Raw genomic sequence first — 25,000 nt, forward strand, 5'->3', positions numbered from 1 at the left:
TCTCTCTCTCTCTCTCTCTCTCTCTCTCTCTCTCTCCGACAAAATTTATACGAAACTACTACTTACTCACACGATCGCGTCCGATCAAAACTCGCTTGTAGTACTTACTCGAGAACCCAATGACTTTTTAATGATCATTACCGAACATGACGTTAAGCGATAACACAACTTTGGAGTTTATCGAATATTTTAACGAACACGATTAGTCCTGACGTAGTGTTATAAACTATTTACTTAAATTGGATCATAAATTCGAGCGAGTAAAACAGATTGAAAATTGAAGTTTTAATTTTTTTAAACGATCATGTCGGATTTATTACATTATCATACATACGAGTATACACGTTTAAAAATAATCGTTCTAAGGAGTTTGGAATTTAAGAGAAGAAAATGCACCGGTATGAATTATCTTATACGAAAGAGACCGTCAACAATGGAAAGGAAATTTTAAAACTCGAAAACGCCATTGAGTACATGAGTTTTACTTTTTTTTTCTCCTATGTTCCGCGTGACGAGCAAACAGAGGTGGAAAACGTTAATGACGGGCAGCCCTTTAATGCCAGGCTCGGGTGTGGCCGTACATATACACATATACACATACATATGACCGTTCTGGAAAATGTCGAGGGACGTTCGATGAACATGTGTTTTCAACGCGAATAGTGGAACGTATAATAGATATGTATATATACGTATTATATATAGAAGTATATATGCATACGCGTATTTATATCTCTCTCTCTCTCTTTCTCCTACTCTCTCTTTCTCTTTCTCTCTCTCTCTCTCTCTCTCTCTCTACCTATCTATCTATCTTTCTCTTTCTCTCTCTGTATATTTGGAACGACGGACAAAGCTCTCCAAATAGAACAATTCATCTACCGACATTAATACCTGCCTGGATCGCAAGAGAGCTTTGCCATTATAATTTAACAGCATGAGTTTGATCTATCAGTAACGAGTAATTTATTCTTTTAGATCGAGCTGAAGAGATTCAAAGATCATACGTAAGATATATAATATGTACAAATCTAAAATTATAATTATTTGTAAATCAATGTAATATCGATAATTCTTGAAAATTTACGTAATAAGTGATCTTCTCCTTCAATAAGTTGGTAATAAAATTATTATTAATAAAATTTTCTTATCGACTAAACAATACGGAAAAACGACGAGGGGAAAGAGAGACAGAGAAAAAGAGAGAGAGAGAAAAAGAGAGAGAGAGAGAGAGAGAGAGAGAGAGAGAGACGAGAGTGGAAAAATAGTCTACACATTTGCACACATTGTTCTTTCATTTTAACGTTACAATTTTTCTATGAAATTCATCCTGTTAAACGTGTAACCGCAGATACACACAACGGGTGAGGTACCTAACATGATAAAATTGCAACCCCTCTGGGCTTGGTTCTAGCGTGAGAAAAATTTGAGACTATTTGTAGAATGCAATTTCCAAATAGAGGAAGAAAAAGAGCGAGAAAGAGAGAGAGAGAGAGAAAGAGAGAGAGAGAGAGGGAGAGAGAAAGTGAGAGAGTTTAAAAAATGTAGCTTACATAATTTCGCACACGTATCAGCGAAAGAATTTTGCGGGTCTGAATCTTAAAAAACATCAGGAAAAGATTTTCGAAGCAGAAAGAAAAAAGCTTCAGTTTTTTTAGACATGTTTGTATTACATAAATTCATTCTCAATTAAAAAGAAAAGAGAGAGAGAGAAAGAGAGAGAGAGAGAGAGAGAAAATATATCATCGAATAATCGTTGAAATCTGGAAACGAGCAAAAGCATTGCCGTATAAGGATCAAAACTATTTTTTTATATTTTAGATATTTTAAAAGCCAATAAAATGTCGGACGAACTTATTAACGGGATAACGTCGGTCTCACAAAGCATCTGAACAATCCACGAAATCCAAATGTGGAATTGGCCGTTATTAAATCCCAGAAAGATAAATTAAATCGGACTTTTTCATCAATATTTCTCTCGTTCCATTTTACCATCGATTTAATTTAAGTAAAGCCGCCACTCTGCCGTGCCCTAATATTCGACCATAGTGCCTGATGTTTTAGTCCAAATTCTACGGAAATTCACTGTTATTGTTAGTTATCGAATTGAATACTGTAAATAAATCGGCTCTCTTAGATTTTTGACACACTAACAGAATTTATCGCATTTTGCATTATTTGTATGTACGCAAAAAGAAAGAAAGAAAGAAAAAAAAAAGAAAAAAAGAGAGAGAAAATGAGAAAGAGCAATAAAAATACAACTGTAATTGATATAAGTACAAATAAATCTTTTTCTATCGCATTCTATGTAAAGTTCCAATAGAATTAATTATTAATAAAAAATCATCATCTATCTCGATTTCGATTAACAATGAAAGAATAACAAAGAAATACAAAAAGAAAAATTTTTATTTCAAGGCTGTTAAAGAATTAAAAACTAATAGACAAGTCAAACTTCAGAATGCTTCAGATTGATAACCATAATATTAACAAATGGCCGTAATTAACGCTTCTACGAAGGAAATTGAGGGTCTGCTACGAACGGTTTCCGGAGGCCGCCGGATCAATTTCGTCCAATGTTACGCAAATTGTCCCAATCCTGGTGGTATTGTCATATTAATCATAGAGGCGACCCTTCGGCGAAGGGTGAGCAGTCGGCTTTCGAAAATCGTCCTTCCTCCCTTTATCACTTTGCTCGATCGAAGTTACTTTAATACGTTACAAGTCATTTTACCTTCGTCATCAAATAAAATAAGAAATGATCTTTATTCGTGTTTATAGACAAAATGGAAATTTCTTTTAAAATTATTATATTATTTTCCAAATTGAATGTCGCATATATATATAGTCATCGGAATAATTTTTTTTTAAATATATGTAAAAAATAATGGAAAGTTTTATAAACTAACGAATACTATACGAAGCAACTGAAAAGTTTCATCGAAAGAAACATCATTCACTTTCTCTCTCTCTTTCTCTTTTTTTCTCTCTCTCTCTCTCTCTTTTTCTTTCTTTTTCTTTCTTTCTTTTTGCCTCTTCAGTACAAAAAATAACGCGTTCGCATTAGACTGCGAAGCACGAATCTCCACGACGCTTCAGAAGGTCCGCTCGCGTTTTCAATTAAAGCGCGGCTACGATATTTTCACGCTCGGTCCGCGTCGAGGGACAAGCCTGAAAAAGTAGACACTCTTTTGCCGAGTTCGGTCGTTATAAACGTTGAAAAGCGCTCTCTCGTTAAAAAGATTTAAGAACGGGCAGGGAGAACGAGAAAGGGTTGAACAGAGAACTGGTATGCAAGGCTGCTCGCTCGGCCTATAGATAATACGATGGCGTGCAATGCTTCTCTTTTCTTCCTCCCTCTAACAGAAACTCTCTCTCTCTCTTTCTCTTTTCCTTTTATATTTATATACATATATATATATATATATATATATATATATATACAAGCGTATATATGTATACATAGATATACTTAAACATATATATATAAATATTTATACATAAATACATATACATATATATATGTATATATGTACATACATATATATATGTATATATGTACATACATATATATATGTATATATGTACATACATATATACATATATACTATATAGGTATATACTTATACATATACTCACTAGAAACATAAAGTACGGCATAAACGCGTAGCTCGGAGTGGCTTAAAGCAATTATTTTTAATACACGAAAGATTTATGGCGCGGAAGAGCCGCCACCAAAAAGGTTTCTGGGTCTCTCTGGCCGTTTCTCTCTTTCTCTCTCTCTCTCTCTCTCTCTCTCTCTGTCACCCTTTCTCTCTCTCTCTCTTCTCTATCTCTCTTTCTCTCTTTTTCGTTTACTCCCATCTTCTTCCCATTCTATACTCACCGTTAGTACCGTTCAAAAGGCGTATAGAAGAGCAACTAGTTATTTCGAGCTTTTCCACCGTTTCGTCTAGTGAGAAAATCGAATAGAAAAACTACATCGTAAAGGTGCGAGCAAGGTACGATTCGTCACTCTCCAAGTAACCACCTGACGCTCGTCCAGTGATATCAGACAGCACATTATTTCTCCTCTTTCTCTCTCTCTCTCTCTCTCTCTCCCCCTTTCTTTTTCTCTGAATCGTCCACCAGCATCAATCCACTCTCATCCTTTCTCAGGAATTTTCTGCGGATTGTAAATCCATTCTGTCAGCCGTACGGCGATTTTATCGGCCAGTCTGACGTTGAACGTACGGATTTCGGCTTGTTAAACCTTCAGCCATCGTTTTTCTCCAATCGAGATTTATCTCGAATGAAAATTGTACGAGATAAAAAAGTAAAAAAGAGAGAAAAAGTGAGAGAGAGAAAGAGAGAGAGAGAGAGAGGAAGAGAGAGAAGACTGAAAAGGGATGAAGTTCCAGTGACCTCTATATCTATGGACTATATAGCCTACAGGAATATTAAATCCGCTATACTACCCCTCATTACACGGTACGATACGTTGTTTTATTAGACACGTTCATCGCGCCGAGGGTTACATTAATTTACCCATGGCGGTTTTAATTTGTCGGGGTGAGCTCTCTCTCTCTCTCTCCCTTTTCCTTCTTCCCTTTCCTAAGCCGTGAGTCATAAGTCGAAGCGTGGATAATAGAATTCAGAGAGAGAGAGAGAGAGAGAGAGAGTGAATGAGTAAGAGTGAGAGAGATGGAAAGCATTTAATGAAACGTCTAGTACGATTCTTTTGGATTCGTCTCGACCAGGATAATAAAAACTTTTATGCTACCTCGTATAATAATATTACACGTCGTACCTCTTTCTTTGTACAATAACTGTATACTAACACGCTTACTATTACCTATAACTCGAAATGCCTTTCGTAAATAATCCATCGTTATTGACAGAAAGATCCCTCGGTTAGTGGTGGTGGTAGATAGGCGGCGGAGGAGTAGGGAGAAGGAGGCGATATGTCGATCATTTTTTTATCTCTCTTAAATCCAATCAATTCACTGATGAAAGAAAAAGAAATAAAAAAAAAAGAGCGAAACAACATCGTCGTCTCGAATCGAACTAGACATCGACTTTCTATGAATGTGAGATGTCTCGATCGAGATGAGCTACATAGAGAGAGACTAGATACGTAAGTACATACGTGTAAAAAGAAAAGAAAAAGAAAAAGAAGAGGGTGAGTCTTATGAAAGGGGATGATTTGGTATCGCCGCGGGGGACGTCGAGCACCGCGGTAGAGGGAGAAAAGGACTTCGTAAAGCGAACTCGCTCGCAAAAAGGAGTGTTCCTAGCACGTCATTACTCGGCTTCGCGTTGCTCCAACATTAAAAGAGAGAGAAAGAGAGAAAGAGAGAAAGAGAGAGAGAGAAGCAAGTGAAACGCTACTCGGCTGGCAAAGGACGAAACGCAGCTACCTACGGCCAAGGCCGGAAGCCCTTCGTGATTTCCTATTAGCACAGATATTGCCACGACGAGAAGACGAAAGTAATAATTTATCCGAGCGTGTCTCTCCACGCTGGGGTTGCTAACATCCCTTCATACCGTAGTTTTTTCGATTCCACCCTTCGACTATCTCTTTCGCTCTCTCTCTCTCTCTCTCTCTCTCTCTCTCTCTCTCTCTCTCTCTCTCTCTCTCTCTCTCTCTCTCTCTCTCTCTCTCTCTCTCTCTCTGTCTCTGTCTGTCTCTATCTTTTCCTCTGATATACGTATACATATACACGTGTCTCGTACATATCCGTTTTAACCGGACCGAAGCTCAACTCAATGGTATGCGTTCGCTCGGATCGTTGTAGCGCAAAAATAAGTGAGTGTATGATGCTGTATGGACGTAGGGGGAATTATATGGGCTGTAAGTGGAAAAGGAAAGAAAGAGAGAGTTGCTGCCTAGGGATGTTGGGATGGGGTCGAATACTTTAACGCGGCTGCTTGTACAGGAGACGCGAGTTTCTCGTAGCCCTTTTTCAAAGCCATACTGCTTGCTTTAGCTCTCTTTCTCTCACTCTCTCTCTCTCTCTCTTTCTCTCTATCTCTCTATCTCTATCTCTCTCTTCCTTTCTCTTTCTCTCTTGTTCTTCTCATACTACCCCTTTTCTTTTTCCTCGACTGTGTTACATCCTCTCTTTTCTTCTAACATCAAGGAAAAAAGCTTGCTCACTTCGGCCGAACGAATGAACGAATGAACGGACCGTCGACGGATGGAGTTAATCCTTCGCGCGAAAAGCAAAAGGCAGACCGAGCATCGGACCTTCAGTTCCACGGAGCTTTGCCTCGAACGGTTAGCGACGATAAAAAAGGAAGAGGAAAAAGAAAGATAAAAGAAGGCCACGAACGACGGAAAGAACCTTCCCATCTGACTGTTAAATGTGTAATTTACACATTTACACAGACAGAATGGTAAAGTTCAAGAATTTCTTTTGTTTATATATATATGTATATATATATATATATATATATATATATATATATATATATATTTGACTTTCTTTCTTCCTTTTTTTCTTTTTAATATTTTTCTCATGTAAATGAAAGACATTTCCCTTCCTCTCTTATACCGACTATAATTGTTTTTATTCATGTTTCATCCTGTTCCATTTACTTTTTTATTTATCACTTCGATCGTAAGTTTATTTATACGATACTCTTCTTCTGAAAATTCGCTACGAAACATTCGTTCGTTCGTTTTGTTTCAACGCACGTCAAAGGTTAATTGGCATTTTCCTTGAACTCGCAAGCGAGCCTTTAATTATTTCAACGCGATCTCTGTTTTATTTTTCTTTTTTTCCTCTTGCTATTTTCTTTTTCTTTTCCTTTTCTCACTCCCTTTTCTTTTTTTTTTTTATTTTATTTCAGATCTACAGTTTTGTCGTATAGCGTACGAACTACGCTCGGTCGCTCGTTTAACGTGGAAAAATATGTATCTAGATCTTCGATGGTACTTTGAAAAAAAAAGAATGGAAAAAAAAAACATGAGAAAGGAAGGAAGATAAAGCGCGACGATAGTACCAGAACAGAACTTCGTTCGACCTCGTTCGCTTTGTTCACTTACAAAGGTTAAAATCTGTGCTGCAACGAGCGAGTCTTGTTGCATATTAAAATACACACCGGACGAACCTTCTCCGCTAAATATATATATATATATAGTATGCATATATAATATTCACATATAGATATATATCTCTCTCTATATATCTCTCTCTCTCTCTCTCTCTCTATATATATATATATATATATATATATATATATATATATATATATATATATACATTTTATGTACGATGTAGAGCGTACACAAATATCGATCCGTTGTCGTGTTTACAGGTCGAGTTCAATCTTTCTTCTTGTTACATGAATTTAATATTCGCATATATATACACAAACCATTGAGACAAAGATATTTCTTTAGAATCGAAGTCCAACTCCGCTGTTTGAAATATTTGCTAATCGATCATTTTACCTTACAATTTTATTTCTTTAAATGTTATCGTCTTCTCGAGTTTAATTTGTTGCGAAGAAAGATATGAACAACAATAAAAAGATAGTGAAATTAGTATACTATTTTTACAACTCTTCAAAAAACTAATAACATTGGAATACATTAAGAAATGAGTAATGTTTCTTGCACAAATGAAATCTAGGTTAATTAACGTCGTTCGAAATAAGCGGCATTCGTATCGATGTCTCAAAATGATACGAAAGTTGTGAAAGAGAGAGAGAGAGAGACAGACAGACAGACAGACAGACAGACAGACATAGAGAAAGAGACAGAGAGAGAGAGAGAGAGAGAGAGAGAGAGATAGAGAGAGAGAGATGAATTTCGTGAGCGAGTTAATAAGAGGAGCAGAGTTATAATGATTATTATTATTACATCGTGCTCTGTTCGTTAAACGGGACGCAGCACGTCAACGTGTGCATCTTAGACGAGTCATGGATCTTGTTGGCTGACTAAACTCGAGCAAGATGTAAATCCCATTAGCGAAACTTGACGCGACTATCTCGTTCGAGTGTCTCCGCAAGGCGTAAATCAAAATTCGACATGAGAACAAGATAGAAATGTTGACGGTTGAGAGTATAATTGTTCTTTCGTCAATTAATAGGAATCGATCTTGATGTTGTCATCAAATTGGAATAAAAAAAATTACGATTTAGATAATTGTTATTCATCAAAAAAAGAAAAAAAAAAGAAAATAATAGGAATTTTTAATAGTATCGACTTAACGAAACGACGAAAAAATTGTATTTATCGCGTATTTATGAATTATATAATTTTTAATTAAGTGAAATAACGAAAGTGAAAGGAAGATGAATTTCTCAAGTAATTGTGTCTATATCCTGAAACATAGATGTTTCCGAAGACGACAACCAAAATCCCGCGGTTGTGGCTGGCATGTCTTCTGATGGTATGCCATGCAAACATTCAGTAACCCAATGGCGGATGCGTCATGTTTGCGGAGACGGCTCGTCTTTATACTCTCTAACCGATTAACTTTCAAATATAATACATGCGCACTCATCTCCCCACTCGCTTACAGTTTAATTAGTTACCCTGTCCAATGTAATTGCACGAGGAAACCTTTGAGAAAGGCCATAAAGCTCGTAACACGTAATACATAATACACATAGAAGAAACAAAAATATCTTCAAGCATTTACATTGAAATTTTCTTCGTGATTCGATTAAAATATCCGTTTCGTTTAATAATCTATTCAGATGATATTTTATAAAGTAACGTAAAAGTATCATACCTCTAGCGTCGTGTGAAATCGTAAAAACATTTCCGAGTATTTCCGTAATCGAGAATTTTCGAAAAGAAGACAGAATTTCCTTGAGAGCCATGAATATCCAACCATTTCCCTGTTGGAGCTTAACATGACCGAACTGAGAACGTTCATGAATTTCGAGATTTCTTCGTTTGAAAATATTCATTAAATGGTAAAATGTGAAACGAAAGAGAGAGGGAAAATGATTTCACTAACGTTGCTAGAAGAGGAAGAAGATGAAGAAGAAGAAGAAGAAGTATAAGAAGAAGAAAGTAAAAGAGAAAATGACCAGAGGCAACGTCGACGGTAATCTTCGCGAGAGATACTCCAGGGAGCTAGTGGAAGGTCCTTGCCTTGCAGAAAACTACCAATATCTTATTCCAAGATGGGCGTAAGGAATAATTTTCTATGCATAGCTCGATTCCAGCGGTGTCGTTGTGTTTAGCTTTGGCCGTGGCGGGAGTGGTAAAGACGCGTGACATTGCCATTACATTTTAACTCGTCGAATAGTGTTCTAACGAAGGAAACCTGGCGTGATATCACATATACATACATATATACACATTCGAAACTCCACGTTAGGCTTTTAGTAGCTAGCAACCACCTTTCACGTATTCCCTAGTGAGTAGTCGCTCCTCTCCATGCAGCTTCCACCACCCTTTCCTCATCTTGAAAATCGAAAATCGTAGTCCTACTTCTCTTCTCCTCCTACTCCTACTCCGTCTCCTTCTCCTTCTACTTCTCCTTTTCCTTCTCCTTTCATCGTCTGCTTCCACTCTCCTTCTCTTTCTCTCTTATCCACTATACTCTCGACTTTTTGATTAACCTATGCATACTTGAAATCGCCCTGGCACGATTTCCCAAACATGAAAGTTTAAACACCCTTTCACCAAAGCAACCTTCTTGAGAGAAATAAGAGAACCGTACAACTCCCTCGTTGTTGGCGTTTCTTTCTTTCATTCTTTCTTTCTTTCTTTCCTTTCTTATTTCTTTATTTCTTTACTTCGATTACATTTTCCACATTACTTTTTCTTTCTCTTTTTAAACTATATATCCAATAATACTGAATTCATCGATTGTTACGATGGAATATCGAAGAAATTACTAAATTTCCTAAAAACAGCGACGTTATTACTACAATCGTTAGAATCAAAGAAGGTGCGTATTAATGATCCTAACGTTGCCAAAAGATTTTGGATTGGAGCCCAATAATATTCAATACTGTTCTTCCTCCTAATGTTCTCTTTGAATTGAACATTATAAATAGGATAATGGAAATATCACAAAAGAACGATGAACATTACTAAAGCTTCCAAACGTTATTATCCAAAGTGTAACTTGGCACGTATCTTCAAAATCACGAAAGATTCGATCGAGTCTCCTACGGTTACGGGCACGCGAACTTTCACTCGAGAATCTCTCGACGAAAGATATAACGACGCTTCGCATTCCTTGGATAACTTCCTGCTGCTCAGATTCCATGTGATGGATGTGTATAGCCATACATAAATATGTGCTAGGTATACGTATACTTACGTAGTCTATACGCATATGTGTGTGTGTGTGTGTGTGTGTGTGTGTGTGTGTCTATAAGTAGAGAAATAAATTATCCACGTAAGAAAGAGAAAAGTCGAACTTCGCAGGGGCAATGTAATGTCTCCATTATTTTCGAGAAACCCCTGATGCCACGAATATTTCTACTAATTATATCGATGTATTTTCATCTCTTTCTTTCACCCTCTATAATGTTCCCTTTCTTTCTCTCTCAGAGTCACCCTTCTATATGTGCGATATATAGGAATTTTCCAGAATGTGGATAACGGCTTGGGGGGACCGTCTCCGGAAATAATATGAAGAGATGTTGGCGAAGAGATAGAGATAGAGATAGAGAGAGACAGAGAGAGAGAGAGAGAGAGAGAGAGAGAGATGAATAGATAGATAGATAGGTAGAGAGTGGTCTGTACTAAGGGAGAGAAAGAGAAAAGGAAACGGAACGGGCGCGAAGGGGACAATTTGCTGAGAATTTCAAGAACGCAACACCTTGATCGGCTCGAAATGAAATAAGCCAACGAATATTAATTCAGGGGATACGCAGCAGACAAGGGAAAGAGGGTCGTGTCGATAGAGGCTACACCTATATGCTTTTATAGTACGAAAAAAGGGAAAGTTCGGAGATTGAAAATTGGAAATTTTCTTTTCAATTTTTTTTCTTCCTTTTTTCCCTTTTTATCCTTTTCCCTTTTCCTTCACCAAAGCACACGTATCTACTTTTCCATTAACACGTTTAATTACTAATGACTTTTTCTTGTAGCATCCGCACATGATTATCTTTTCATTCCCCGACGTTATCTTCGAAGTAATTTATTAATGAACTAGTAACTCGGTTAAAAAAAAGAATGTATGAGACAGACAGACAGACAGACAGACAGAGAGAGAGAGAGAGAGAGAGAGAGAAAGAGAGAGAGAGAGAGAGAGAGAGAAAGAGAGAGAGAGTGAGAGAGAGAAATGTGTTATCTTGACCGAGAAATTTACTTAACTACGCTGAAACTTAAACTTTTTTTACACGAACATAACATATACTTTCAACCATATACTTGTTTCTTGACGGTCGACATAAATTTCTAACTATACATATATAAAAGCAAATATTATAGAGAGAGCGAACCGATCGTCGCTTAGCCCTTAATTGCACATGGGCACATTATACTCCCTGTCTCTCTTTCTCCCTCTCTCTCTCTCTCTTTCCCTTTTCTTCTCTCTCTCTCTCTCTTTCCCTTTTCCTCTCTTTCTCTCTCTCTCTATAAGTATGAGTGCGCACGCGCACGAGTACATACATACGGGTCACTATTATCTGAATACGCGATGTGGTCACGCCAGCACCACCTCTGGGATTCTGACGGGTCCCGCATGCAACTTATGATCGTTACTAACGGAACATTACGTAAGCTCGCGATAAGCGCATAATAGTTCATTCTAATCGTTATTTAAAACGTGCCCGACCCTGCACCACCCTACCACTGGACCTGTTAACTCCTCTGTAATCTTCCTGGAACACGTTACTAATTGTATTAGCTTCATCGTTTGCACCTGAACAAGTTTTATATCTTTCATATAAAAAGATTGATAGTTAATTAACAGATTTTTTTCTTCCCTTTTCTCCCCATATGAGTATATACACAATAATTATCGTTTCCTTCTTATTCCGATATTTTAGATCAAGATCTTTCTTTTTAATATTTTTTTCATACGACTTAAGATTATGATTTTTCGAAAGAGAAAGAGAAGGAGAAAGAGAGAGGGAGAGAAAGAAAGAGAGTGAGAGAGAGAGGGGGGGGGGGGAAAGAAAAAGAAACAGACAGAATTAAATTAGAAATTTGTTTTCTTCGGTGATGATCGATACAACCCTGACGCGGTTAATAATAAACGGAAGAATAAGGAGTGCATAAATCTTAGCTAGAAAAGCATCGAGAAAGAGCGAGAAAGTTCAAATCTCTCGGTAAGTTTATGTTTATCCGCTTCAGCACACAGTAGTAGCAGTAACAACAACATTACCACCACTACCACCATTACTATCATCCACGATAAAAGCGAAACGGGGAATCATCGTTTGCTTTGTATTATTCTTCGAAATTTATCCCGCGAGTAGTTTAGGAAGAGAAACTTTATTGCGTGATTCCGGCGGCCAACTAATTTCGAGAAAGTGTATTTTCATGGTACCCAAACAAAAGAGAGTATCGCAAGAAGCACCGCTCTACTGCCGATGGAGTTCTTCAAGCGGAAGAAAACGACCGGTAGCAGCAGCACCAACTATAAGGGGATTCACAGTAAGGATTCAATTATTTGCCAGTTGAATATTTATCGAGTCGTCAAGAAGCTAAGAAAGAAGAAACGAGATAATATCTATGATTCGACGAAATCCTTCGAAGAGAGAGAGAGAGAGAGAGAGAGAGAGAGAGAGAGAGAGAGAGAGAGAGAGAGAGAGAGGGAGAAATAATAATGAATAATAATAATACGAAATATGAAAAAAAGAAAAGAAATGTTCTCCCTTGTTTTCGATACGACAGAAAAATACTTTTCACATTCGATAAAAACTATATATTTGTTCATAGAATGTACTCGTATTTATTAATCAAAATATATCTATATACATATACATACATAAAGATAATATTAATAAGGAAAAGAATCTCTTCTTTGACAAGACAATAAAACATTTTCCAATGAATATATTCCAATATTAAAAGTACGAGATATTTCTTTGTGTAAAATTTGTTTATTAATCGCGTATATATATATATATATATATATATATATATATATATATATGTATATATGTGTGTGTGTATATTATATGTAATGTATATAAAGAAAAGTATGAAACACGGAAGAGACGGAGACATCATTACGTAAAGTAAAGTGTCGCGAGCCGTGTGGATATTACGTTTTCAAACAGAATCCGCGTAGTGTTTGGCACAGCACCGTCTACGATTCCATAGTTATATGTACATATATGGGGAGGATGAGTATAAGCAGTAGGATATTGCGAGAACTGAATTTATTTTCTCCCTTGGAAATCGTTGCTGCATATCTATATGTGGAACGTCAGTGAGAGCGGATATCTCCAATCGAAATTGGATTGGTTGACGTGACTTTTGTAGCTCGTTGCACATTGACCGCGTGACGTAGCGAAAGAGACCTTTCCTGCCGCATACACATTTTAAATTATGACCTCGTCATGCTGCTGTTGCTAGTGCTGCTGCGTCAGTGGCCTAGATTCGACAGTATTGTTGTGATAGAAATAGTGCACGGTGAAAGTTTTCTCTCCGTTTAACTGAATTTCCCTTTCTGTGTTCTTGTATTTTTCTATCCTATTTTACGTTGAAATATGTCAACATATTTTATATTAAAGATACGCGTGACAAATTAATCATGAAATATAAAATTCATTTATTTATTCTGCAATAGTAATTATACGTAATAAATATACAATATTTATGAGAATTACCTTCAGAGTTTTCATTTTTTATGAATAATCATAGCGATAAGATAATCGATATTATTGACTGATCACATTTTCGATATATATATATTAAAATTATTGACGCATATACTCTTCTCAATGTAGTTAGTTTTCAATGTAGAGTAGGAAAAAAAAGGAAAATGTGAATGAATGGGAATCTCTATAACATGTATTTTTATAACATATAATGTGAATCTCTATAACATGTATTTCTATAATATATAAAGTGTATGTGCATTGGATCACTAAATTTCTCTATTTATCGAAGATGAATATTGCATTATGTATTTGCGATTGACCGACTGGGAATGATCATAAACATTACGTAAACATCGTTTTGAACTTCAACTTGAACGATGAGTCTCTCAAATGCATGAAATGAAATGCACACTTTTCTAGGAGTTTCTCTCGATCGAGTCTAAAAATAATTCAACTTGCTTACTTGCAGTGATGGTAGTAGTAATGGTGACGGTATTGTGAACGAATAATAATAACGCGGAGGCCTTGGAAAATCTTTTCAATCGGGGGTTAAATGGGATAAATCGTGAGCGCTTTCCTTTCAACGACGCTTCCTGCCGTTCGCTATTTCGCGTCGCATTACGGTGCGCATAATAATGCTCATTGAATCGTTCCGCAATCCACTTACATGAAACACTGCTTTTCCAAGGAAGGAAAATTCGATTTACAGAAGTTTAATAGGATCGCGCACGACTTAATACCCGTCGCAAGTTTCCTCGGACGGTAGTCTCCTTCTCTCTTTCTCTCTCTTTCTCTCTCTTTCTCTCTTTCTCTCTTTCTCTCTTTCTCTCTTTCTCTCTTTCTCTCACTCTCTCTTTCTCTTTCTTCTTTACTTACTTTCGCTTCCTCATTCTCCGACCACAACTTTTCTCTCTTCTCTTTCTCTCTCTTTTTATCTCTACCGAGCTGCGTGCAAATTGCTATCCTTTGCAATGCCCACGCCTCCGTATTTTCAAACTAAACTTTTAAGCACTATTATTTATCTAAGAACGTAACAAAGAAAGATACGGATCCGTGCATCTTAATACAATATATCGTATATGGAATAACATGGAATAACGTTGGAATAAGGTACAAGGGTAAAAATGAAAAAGAAGAGAAAAATGAAAAAAAAAAATTAAATAGGTAAGTATAATAACTTGTAGAAACATAATTTGATTATTTTCTTTTTTATTTACCATTTTTCATTTTTCTTAAAACTCTCTCTCTCTCTCTCTCTCTCTCTCTCGCTCTCTCTGGCTTTTTTTCTCTCATTTTGAGGACAAGTACTACGTGGGTGATCTTAGCAACGTTGGTCTTTGTCTGGCCTTATTCCATCACACCCATTCCCTCTTTTCTTGTCCAGAATTCCACCTTCGGCTTTCCTGATCTCAAATTAATTACGTGACAAACAGTTTCTTACCCTCCCAATGGCGATGTCTCGCACCTTCTTATTGCTCCCTCGTCAGGGTTCGTCCCTGGAATTCGGTTGGTCCTATTAAGTACACCAAAGTCACGGGACAATGGAGATAAGACGATTGCGTTTGGGCGAAGTTGTGTCTAGGGACTGTTCGTAGAAAAGCTTCCAGTTACGCTTAGAACGATTAGATGATCTTATACATAAACGAGAGATCATTTTTCTTTTCTTACGTGTATTAGGGAAGATTAATTATTAAAAAAAAAAAAAGAAAAGAAAGAAAAAGGGAGGAAAAAAGGTAGTTTTTGAACGAGATTAAATTGCGTCTTTCATTTTTTTCTTCGATCCTGAAATTTGCTTAAGTTGACAGGATTTTGATTGCGAACTATTCTTTATCTTTATCTCTCTTTTCCTTTTGGTACGCTACTGTAGTAGGCAAGACGCGTTCAAGCCATAGCTAGTCATCCTCATGGAGAGATATTATTGGAAAAAATATATCAGCCCCATAAAGAAACCCGGTGGAAAGATTTAAGCTGAAAATTGCTTTCAACCTATAAGTGGTTCTGTCTTTTTTTCTCTTCTTGCTTTTCTCTTAGTTTCGACCAGCACGTTTTAATATTTTTTCACGAGCTAAGACTATCGATTTGGCTCGCGTGAATTCGATAATCGCGTAATGCGTTTTGTGCATTAACTTTCTTTCTTTCTTTCTTTCTTTCTCTTCCTCTCTCTCTCTCTCTCTCTCTCTCTTTCTGTCTCTCTCTCTCTCTCTCTCTCTCTCTCTCTCTCTCTCTCTCTCTCTCTCTCTCTCTCTCTCTCTCTCTCTCTCTCTCTCTCTTTCTCTCTTCGATATTAATCGTGTCTCGTACTTTTTTGCATTCTCCGACATTTATTAGTTTTCCAGTCGTCGTCGTGTCGTATTTTTGCCACCCTTCGTACAGTTTTCCATCAGATGATCGTATCCCTTCGTGTTTAATATCAACGAAAACGACGTCGTTTTAATGGCTTTATTTTCACGATATCCATTTATTCGAATGAATCATCGACCAAGAATCTCATATCGAACGATGCAAATAGAGATATTTTATATGCATTTTTATTTTTGTGGATTCGCGGAAAATGAAATTTATAATAAATATACGACGCATATACCTACGTTATATATTTTTATGAAATTTAATTCGAATATTAAATTAAATCTCAATATGTTGTATATAATCACATGAATGTACATTTAAGATTATAATATTTTTGTCTTAAGATATCGTAACAAGTAAACTTTTAAAAAATAGTTATATGAGATACTTCTGAATGTACTTACATCAAGATCCAAAAAAGTTATCGAAAATGTCGCATGGAATCTTTGCCTCGTTCGGCAATCGGCGCGACTTCGTGACACCTGGCACAAGTAACTAGCAGGGTATACTTTGGTGAACATCTTATAAATTTTCATGGTTGGCACGCCGCTACAAGTCGGCCGTCGACCACGATAAGTATTTTGAATGTCGACGAAGAAGAGAAGGGGCAAGAGAAAGAGAGAAAGAGAGAACGAGGCAGTGCTATTGTTGTCTCGATGATAAGATCTCGCGCTAAATCCAAGCCTTGCTCGGCACTACGAGGACAGTTTGAATTATGCTGGTTGGTACCACAATGGTGGAGGTTGAGAGGAAGGGTAGAGCAAGGGCAACGGAGTTCAGGATTTATAGGAAGCGGCGCATCACGCAAAACAGAGTAAAAGAGAGAAGGAGGGAGAAAGAGAATCTTGCTTAAGCCTACCGAGAATTATTTCTGATATGCGCTTCTCTTATCGCAGCACACTGTACAAATACTGAGCAGAATTCTTAATACCAGTCACTTGTAGTTACTCACCAGTCTTTATTACTTTTCTTCTTGCTGATTACAAAATCGAAAAAGAAAAAGAGAGAGAAAAAGAAAAATATGAAGAAATTTCTATGAGAACATGAAAGGATATTCTCGAGTATCTATCGACTACTCAGTTGATTAAAAAACGATTAGCTAGCGAATCACGATGGTGGTAATTAGCGAGCTATCCAGCCGACTCCGATTAGCCACTTGGTAGAGCATAAAAGGTTTTGAAATCATTTTTGCAGAAAGAAAATCGTGAGTAGTTGTTGCTGCTGTGGTAGCTTCCCTTTACGTGCTAATGGCTAATCGATGAATCGAATCGGATGCACTCCTATCTATTTCCTGAGAATCCAGTACTTATTCTACGCTATAACTCTTATTAGGATAATAATAAACAAAGGATGTAAATACATAAAGAGAAATAAAAGCTACCATTCACAATCCTTATCATAAATTACCTCTTAATATTTCGAACTAGAATGCATAGTTCACGAAAATATTTTCGTTTAAAGGAGAATGTAGAAGAAAATAGTATAAACCGGAATAATCAGAGGTAAGTAGTATTAGAAATTAGCTCGGAGCCATTCGTTGGAGAATATATCCCGTTGGAGGATTAGCCAGTTTAATGCAAAGCAAGCTGTTGGAAGCTGTGGAAGTTTATTCGTTTGCTCGAAAATATGAAGTGGCTTTTGCGAGAAACGTGTGCGTGGGAACCTTGTGTTTATTTGCGTTCCCGATATTCGTCGGTTAGTTTATAAAAGCAAAATCAAAGTGTCCGCCATCGACACGGTACCGCGTCGTGACGCTCATCCTCCCTCTATCCTTCTCACTCCCCTATTCCTCTTTCAATCCCTGTTGACCGCTCCCGGGCACGTTTGTTCGCCCCTCCCCCCTAAAACGCACAATAATCGCGATAACGAGCGATCGAGTAACGACGATGCTGACATTTTTGATCCCATCCCCAATTGCTCGTTCTCTCTCTCTCTCTCTCTCTCTCTCTCTCTTTCTCTTCCGCTTTCGCTTTGCAGACAGACGGAAAATCGGACGGTCGATGACTTCTGCCGCGTTACGTTCATCGCAGTTAAATAATAAAAACGACCGGCGGGCTTCCCCACGGATGGTCGCGCTGTAAATTCGCACGGAGTAATTTGTAATCGATAGCAGCACGCGCCTCGTTTTTCCATTTTAACAGACGCACGTAAACAGATCGTGCGTGATCCTGCGAAACGGAAACACGTTCGATGATCCAACTTTTCTCTTTCTCACTTTCTGTTTGTTTATCCTTTTTTCTTTACATATGAGTCTGTGTTTTTTTTATATTTTTTTTTTTTTTTCATTTCTTTACTCGTTTATTTTTTTTTTACGTATACATATATATCGACGTCGGAGTCATTTTCTGCGACTAATGCCAATGCCATTAATTAATTTACATTTAATCGTAATACCGTTTGCACTTCTTCATTTTGCTTCCCTTAGGCTCGACATAAATCGAGCGGAATAAAGGCAACCTATAAGAATGAACCTCAGTTACGACCCTACGCTTAAACTGTGATCTTGAGAACGAAAGAGAAAGAGAGAGAGAGAGAGAGAGAGAGAGAGAGAGAGAGAGAGAGAGAGAGAGAGAGAGATTGTATAGAGGTCAAAATTGATATTAGATCGGCTAATTGCATCAACGTTAATCCAACGAAAATTATTTAGCCTGTTTCGTATTTGGTACGAATAAAAGCGACAGATAACGTAACTGAGGATGAGAACCAATGCGAATAGAATGAAATAACTTTATTTTCCTTGAAACATGATAGTTTTAAGATATTTGATTTTCATTGTTATAACAAAAAGAAAGAGAAAGAGAAAAGATTGTTTCAAGATATTTGATTTTCATTGTTTTAACAGAAAGAATGAGAAAGTGAGGAGATATGATTTATATTCACAATTTTCTCTCTCTCTCTCTCTCTCTCTCTCTGTCTAGTATCCAGTATATATTATTTTTACATTGAGATAATTTCAGTTCCTTATAATAATTATTATTCTCCCTTGAATCTAAAGCAATAATTAGCATTTGCTAACTTCCCCTATATCGTGAAACGACGAACTTTAAATACGAAGACGATAACGTTGTGTAGTAAAGCGAACAACTTTGGAAATCGTTCGAATTGTGGCTTATTAAATTCTGGAGGAAGAACGTTAACATGTCGCTTTCTCGATAACACCGAGCATCGACATCGTCATAGAGAATGAAAACGAGAAGGATAGATATATTATACTATCTATGTAGAACGCGAGGGGGAGAGAGAGAGAGAGAGGAATAATTGACTCGTACTACTGTAACCTAGACGACGATATGTAAACGGCGCTCCGGGAGGATGAATATGCAAGAAAATCTCCATGACGATAGAGTTACGTTTTACTTTACGAACGACTATCAGTGCCCATCGTATTCGTTCATGAATATTCCGGGCGATACCGTTTGACGCGAAACACTTTGCTCGAAACGCATTTTGACCTTTCGCTCTTCCTAACATCGTCACTTTCGAAGGATCTCAGTCTCTTTTACTTCTGAAAAAGAATTCAAATGTTAATTTTAAAGGGGGAAAAAGGATTTGTTAAAAAGTGTCAACGTGAAAAATTTCTTTTCTTATTTCATTTATTTTAATAATCATTATCGATTTATTAATTAAATCGTTAGAACCTATATAAAGTTTTTTCTTTCTTTGTCGGCTAATCAAAGAGATTGAAAAAAGTAACGGATCAACGTCGTTAGAAAATCACTTAATATTTAAAGAAAGAGAGTAAAGTGTTTCAAGTTTATCGACTTTCGAACCATGCCAAGTTTCCAGCTAAGTAGAAAGTGCTACTGGCAAAAGCAAGTAGTAGGTATCTACAGTTCGATTCGACTGTCGTCATCGTCGTCGTTGAGGAGACTACGTCTCTCTTCTCCTCCTTCGATACTCAACACAGGAGAAGATTTAATCGGCAATGCTCTGAGATTAGAAGCAAGCAAGAACGAGGCAAATACGAAAGAGAGAGAAAGAGAGAGAAAGAGAGGGAGAAAGAGAGAGAGAGAAAATACAGAGTACAGAGTTCAATATATGGTGTGTCGAACCGTTTCCGGCTTACTCTCTAATAAGTAGCAATTAGCAAGCCAGTAATTAATATGGGTTACGATGAACGCCCACCAACCACGAAGAAATACGATCTTGCGCCATTACCAAGTTCGAACTATCACCGATATTTATCTTTTGGATTTGTTACTATCTGGAATTTCACGATATCGTTATTCTACATTAAAGCTTTGTAATGATTAGTCGAGTAATGATTGAAATTTCATATTACCCAATTATATTATTTTATTTATTTTGTTATCAATTATATTAATTAATAAGAGACGAAATATCTAAACTTTATGTTAAATAAATAAGAGAAAAAATTTATTTTTATTCTATAGATTATTCTAAAATGTATAATAATGATTTTATATTTAATATTATTTCTATTATTTTGGAGATAACAAGGACGAACAATTTTTATTCCATTTGCCCTATTCGATAAAATCGTCGAACCATTATCGAATATTAGTGTGACGATGTCTCCGTTTCATACTCAAGAGACCAAACAAAGATATCCATCGAAGTTTTCTTTCTTTCTTTGGTCACTCTCTCTTTCGATCGATCGATCGCTATCCTCATACACTTTTTCGCTTAAGTGTAACGACCTCGTGCGCTCGCGCGCCCTCGTTCGTTCGTTCGTTCGTTCGTTCGCTCGCTCGCGTCTAATACGACGATTATACTAATAAAATTTCCGTCCGCTTTAGCGAACGGGCGTTGCCAACGGCGAGACATTAGTCGGGTGAAGCCGGGAAAGCCCAGAAGAAGGCAAACATTTGCCCGCCTTTCGACCCCTCCTTCCTCTTTCTCCTCCTTCTCCACCTTTAGCCCTCAAACTCCGTCTCTTTCCCATCTTCCCACTCCTAGCGTGTGCAAACAACCAACGTGGCTCGGGCTCGTCCTTGTTCAGGATAGTGGAAGAACTTGCACCGCTCTACGCTTGGGCGAGTTTCAGAGAGAAGGAACAACTTTTCTTTCCAAACTATTTCTTACCAAATTGAACCCTTTCAAATCGAAATTATATTTTTGATATATCCCGTATACCGGACATAGTTCAAGATTCATTTTAAATTCAATTTTAAATTCAATTTATAAACGCTATAAGTTTCTCTTATAATTTTTTGATTTTTCATTACAAATTTATATATATATATTTATATATATATATATATATATATATATATATATATATATATATATATATATATGAAGAGACCTGTCGAGCCTGACTCGATATAAAATTGTGAAAATTTGATACTCTTTATTATGAAAGCGATAAAGTCTTGCTCGTTAATTTGAATGCGTGACGATTGATAAGTTCTAAGGATCACTGTGAACGAAGTGGACGGAATAAGTTTCGCGTCGTTCGAAGTTATAGTCACAATTATCTCGAGGAGTGACTCGTACACAAAGTCGAACGTAAAGGCACGATGAGCGAAACACGGACGGTGAATATTCGCGTGCTCTCTTCTCGAACTTTGCCAGAACTACGGACGACCACTTGAACTTACACCAGAGTTATAGGGTGTCATTAAGCGACTCACCTTACTCACCATCTATATAATCACAATTCTTGGACTATTTTACCTAATTAAAGCAAATACTTTCTTATGGACATTTTTCTTCAAGTGTACATATTATTGAGGATCTATTGTAATTTTGATTTATTCGTATAAAAGAAAAAAAAAAAAGAAAAAGAAAAGAAGCACGATTAAGTTACGTTCTATTTTATCGATGGAGTGATCGTTTAAAAAAATATCATTTAGTTCGAACGAAGTATACGTAATTTTATGATAATCATGCTATGCTGGTAGAAAATTTTTCTTAGAATCTTCTTATCGAACACACCCCTCAGTAGTTTCCACAAGGGACAAAAACAGTTTGTTCTAATTTCGGAGATACGCAAAGATACCTTAAATTTAAGCACCCTAGATGATAATAACCTTTTCTACGTGAGAGATTCTCCCGAGTGAGCAATCAATTCCTTTCTCTTTTCTAGCAAAGTGATCGTTTCAGCTAAACCAAGGAGCACAATATTATCTATATACATACTCACACACATACATATAAGATTCTCTTTTCTCTCATAACCGTTGTTGTTCGAAAAATTGCGGTTTATGCTATGCCCGCGTACTCGACTCTACGAGTAACAAACGTCGAGAGTGATACGAGCTCTTACGAAAATTCATATCTCGTCCTTCCACTATCCACTTTTACCACTACCATTATAGACACGAAGCGTCTTCACCGACAACGACGACTACTACGACGACGAGGACGACGACGAGGACGACGATGGGAATTTATGCGAAATCGAGTTACTACGCCGATTCCATCTACTCCGATTCCCTTTCGACGTAATAAAACTTCTCTCGACTTCCTCTTTCTCTCTCTCTTTCTCTTTCTCTCTTTCTCTCTCTCTCTTTCTTTTTCTTTCCGTTGCGAATATTCTTAGGGAATCGTTCTTTATGACTTTCTTTTTAACATTCAATCGATGTCGTTTCAACTTTGTGTATATATATCAATGAGAAATAAAAAATCCAAAGATATCGCAAATATAATAATATCACAGGTATGAGATATATAATAATTAATATAAATTTGTGAATTGATTGTGAATCATGATCAATTTATCTTACATTTTTTTGTTTCTATTACCAAAAAAAAGAAAAAAATTTACCAACGTCAATGAAAGTTACTCTTTTATAAAAACGATTTCAAAAGAAATTCGACATTGTCGAATTGCATTTATCGTAGCCACTTATCGAAAAAAAATTTTTTGTAATCACCAACGGTTCATTTTATGATTATTAACAAGAAATTTAGCGAACGTTTTATTAATGGATCACACGTAAATGTGTAGGAGCGAATTATTATTAATTGTTATTAATTTTGAATTATCATTATTTTGCAACGTAAGTGACTATTTCTTTTTTTATTACTTTAAAATTTCATTAGAGATAACAATTAAGTAACGGATAATTAAGTATTAACAATCATTTCTCTTAATTCAAGGATTTTATTTTTACTGTAATAAAAAAAAAAAGAAGAAAAAGAAAAAAAAAGAAGAAAGAAGCTAAACCATCTTTCGCTAAAACGTTATACAAAACGCATAATATTGATATAAATATTTGTTATTAGCATCTATATAAGAATAATAATAATTATAACGACAACAACAATAATAATGATGTTATTAATAATAATAATAAAAGTCTCGCATAAGATTAATCTACATGATAAGAAAGAGAGAGAGAGAGAGAGAGAGAAGAAAAAGAAAACTTCATCTGAGGATTATCCTCGCGTTCGATTGAAAATATCTTCCGACAAACGACGTTCGGCAATGCAGAGTAATAACTTTGATGCATGTACATACATGCACACATTCACATAAATGCATACGTACGAATAGAAAGATTTTATTAAGCGATATGACGATCACACTATTATTTCTCATAGCTTCGTTTAAAAAGAAAAAAAACAAGAAGAAAACAGAAGAGAAACACAAGAATTACTTCCTCATTTTACTTTCGCATAGTTTTCTATTCACGTATATCAAAGCATCATTTTCAACGACAAAATTGATCACATGTGAAGTGCAAAAAAAAAACAAAATAAAAAATACAATAAAAATAATGAAAAATTCGAAACGAAGTTGACCGTAGGCTTCTTTTTTATTATACGATAAAAACACACAATACGCAGGGGGTGGAGGCTACTAGTTGAGCGATAAAAAGAGTGCACACCAACAACATTGCATTCAATGAAACTTTGCGCTTCGTAAAACAATACGGCTTATCGAGAATGCATTACAATAAATTCACATGTAAGCAGAGTGAAGCATGCACGGCCGATATAGCCATGCAATGTGTCCCATAAAATTCGGATGATCCTGGACGGAAATGCAATGCATTCGATATTACAGAGGACGGAAAGACCGATTTTTATTCTAGACAAAATCCCGACCAGCGCGTTTATTTCAAATAACGTATAGCAGACACAACACACCCACGCAACAAACACATTTGAAAGTGTGAACGCGAATCGATTCGTGCCATAGCCGAAAAGCCACCGTAACGATATTTTTCCTCGAGCAGTGGCGATCGATCGATAGAAAAATTTCCGACTTGTGATCCGATTAACTCTCGGGGTTGGAGAAGCAAAGGATAAAAAGTTATGACCTTTTTTCTGTTTTTTCTTTTACTTTTTTTTTTTGTTCTTTTTTCTTTTTTCTTGGGTTGTTTTTCAAACGTTACCTTGGTAAATATTTTTACATGGAGAAACTCCAATCTCTTTTCGATTCCTCTTTTTTCTCTTTATCGTTTCTTTTTCTTTTATTTAAAATTTTTATTTTCCTTTCCTCTTTTCATCCCCATCGAAAATCTAGCATTTACTCGTTCCGGTGGAATGAAGCGACAAATATCTCGTTTCCTTTTTTTTCCTTCTGTTTTCGCCCCATTTTTTAATTTCTTTAATTTTCCCTTTCGGAATTTTATGAAATTTGCGGAAGTACGGTAAAAAGGAGAGTGAAAAGAAATCGAAATCAAGTTGTCCCTACAACTATTATTACTACTACTACCACTACTACTACTTCTACCACTACTACTACTATCACTACCACCACTACCACCACCACCACTACTACTACTACTACTACTACTACTACTACTACTACTACTACTACTACTACTACTACTACTGCTACCACTACTACTACTACTATTACTACTACTACTACTATTCTACTGTATTCTATAAGAGTGGGAGAAGTAGGAGGGTGGTGAAATAACGCGAACCGATAACCGCACTTGTTAATACCCTCGCTCCCTATTATCGTAGAAGTGTTTACGACAGCAGTTAA

The 25,000-nt window shown here is 36.4% G+C and overlaps 1 protein-coding gene across 7 annotated transcripts in view; it reads right to left on the minus strand.

The window, feature by feature from the left end:
• Positions 1-25,000, minus strand: part of LOC124423046 (teneurin-a) — a 483,434-nt gene that overhangs the window by 268,966 nt on the left and 189,468 nt on the right. The window lies entirely within an intron of this gene.

The sequence above is a fragment of the Vespa crabro genome, chromosome 3 (assembly GCF_910589235.1).
Source record: "Vespa crabro chromosome 3, iyVesCrab1.2, whole genome shotgun sequence".
NCBI classification, from domain to species: domain Eukaryota; kingdom Metazoa; phylum Arthropoda; class Insecta; order Hymenoptera; family Vespidae; genus Vespa; species Vespa crabro.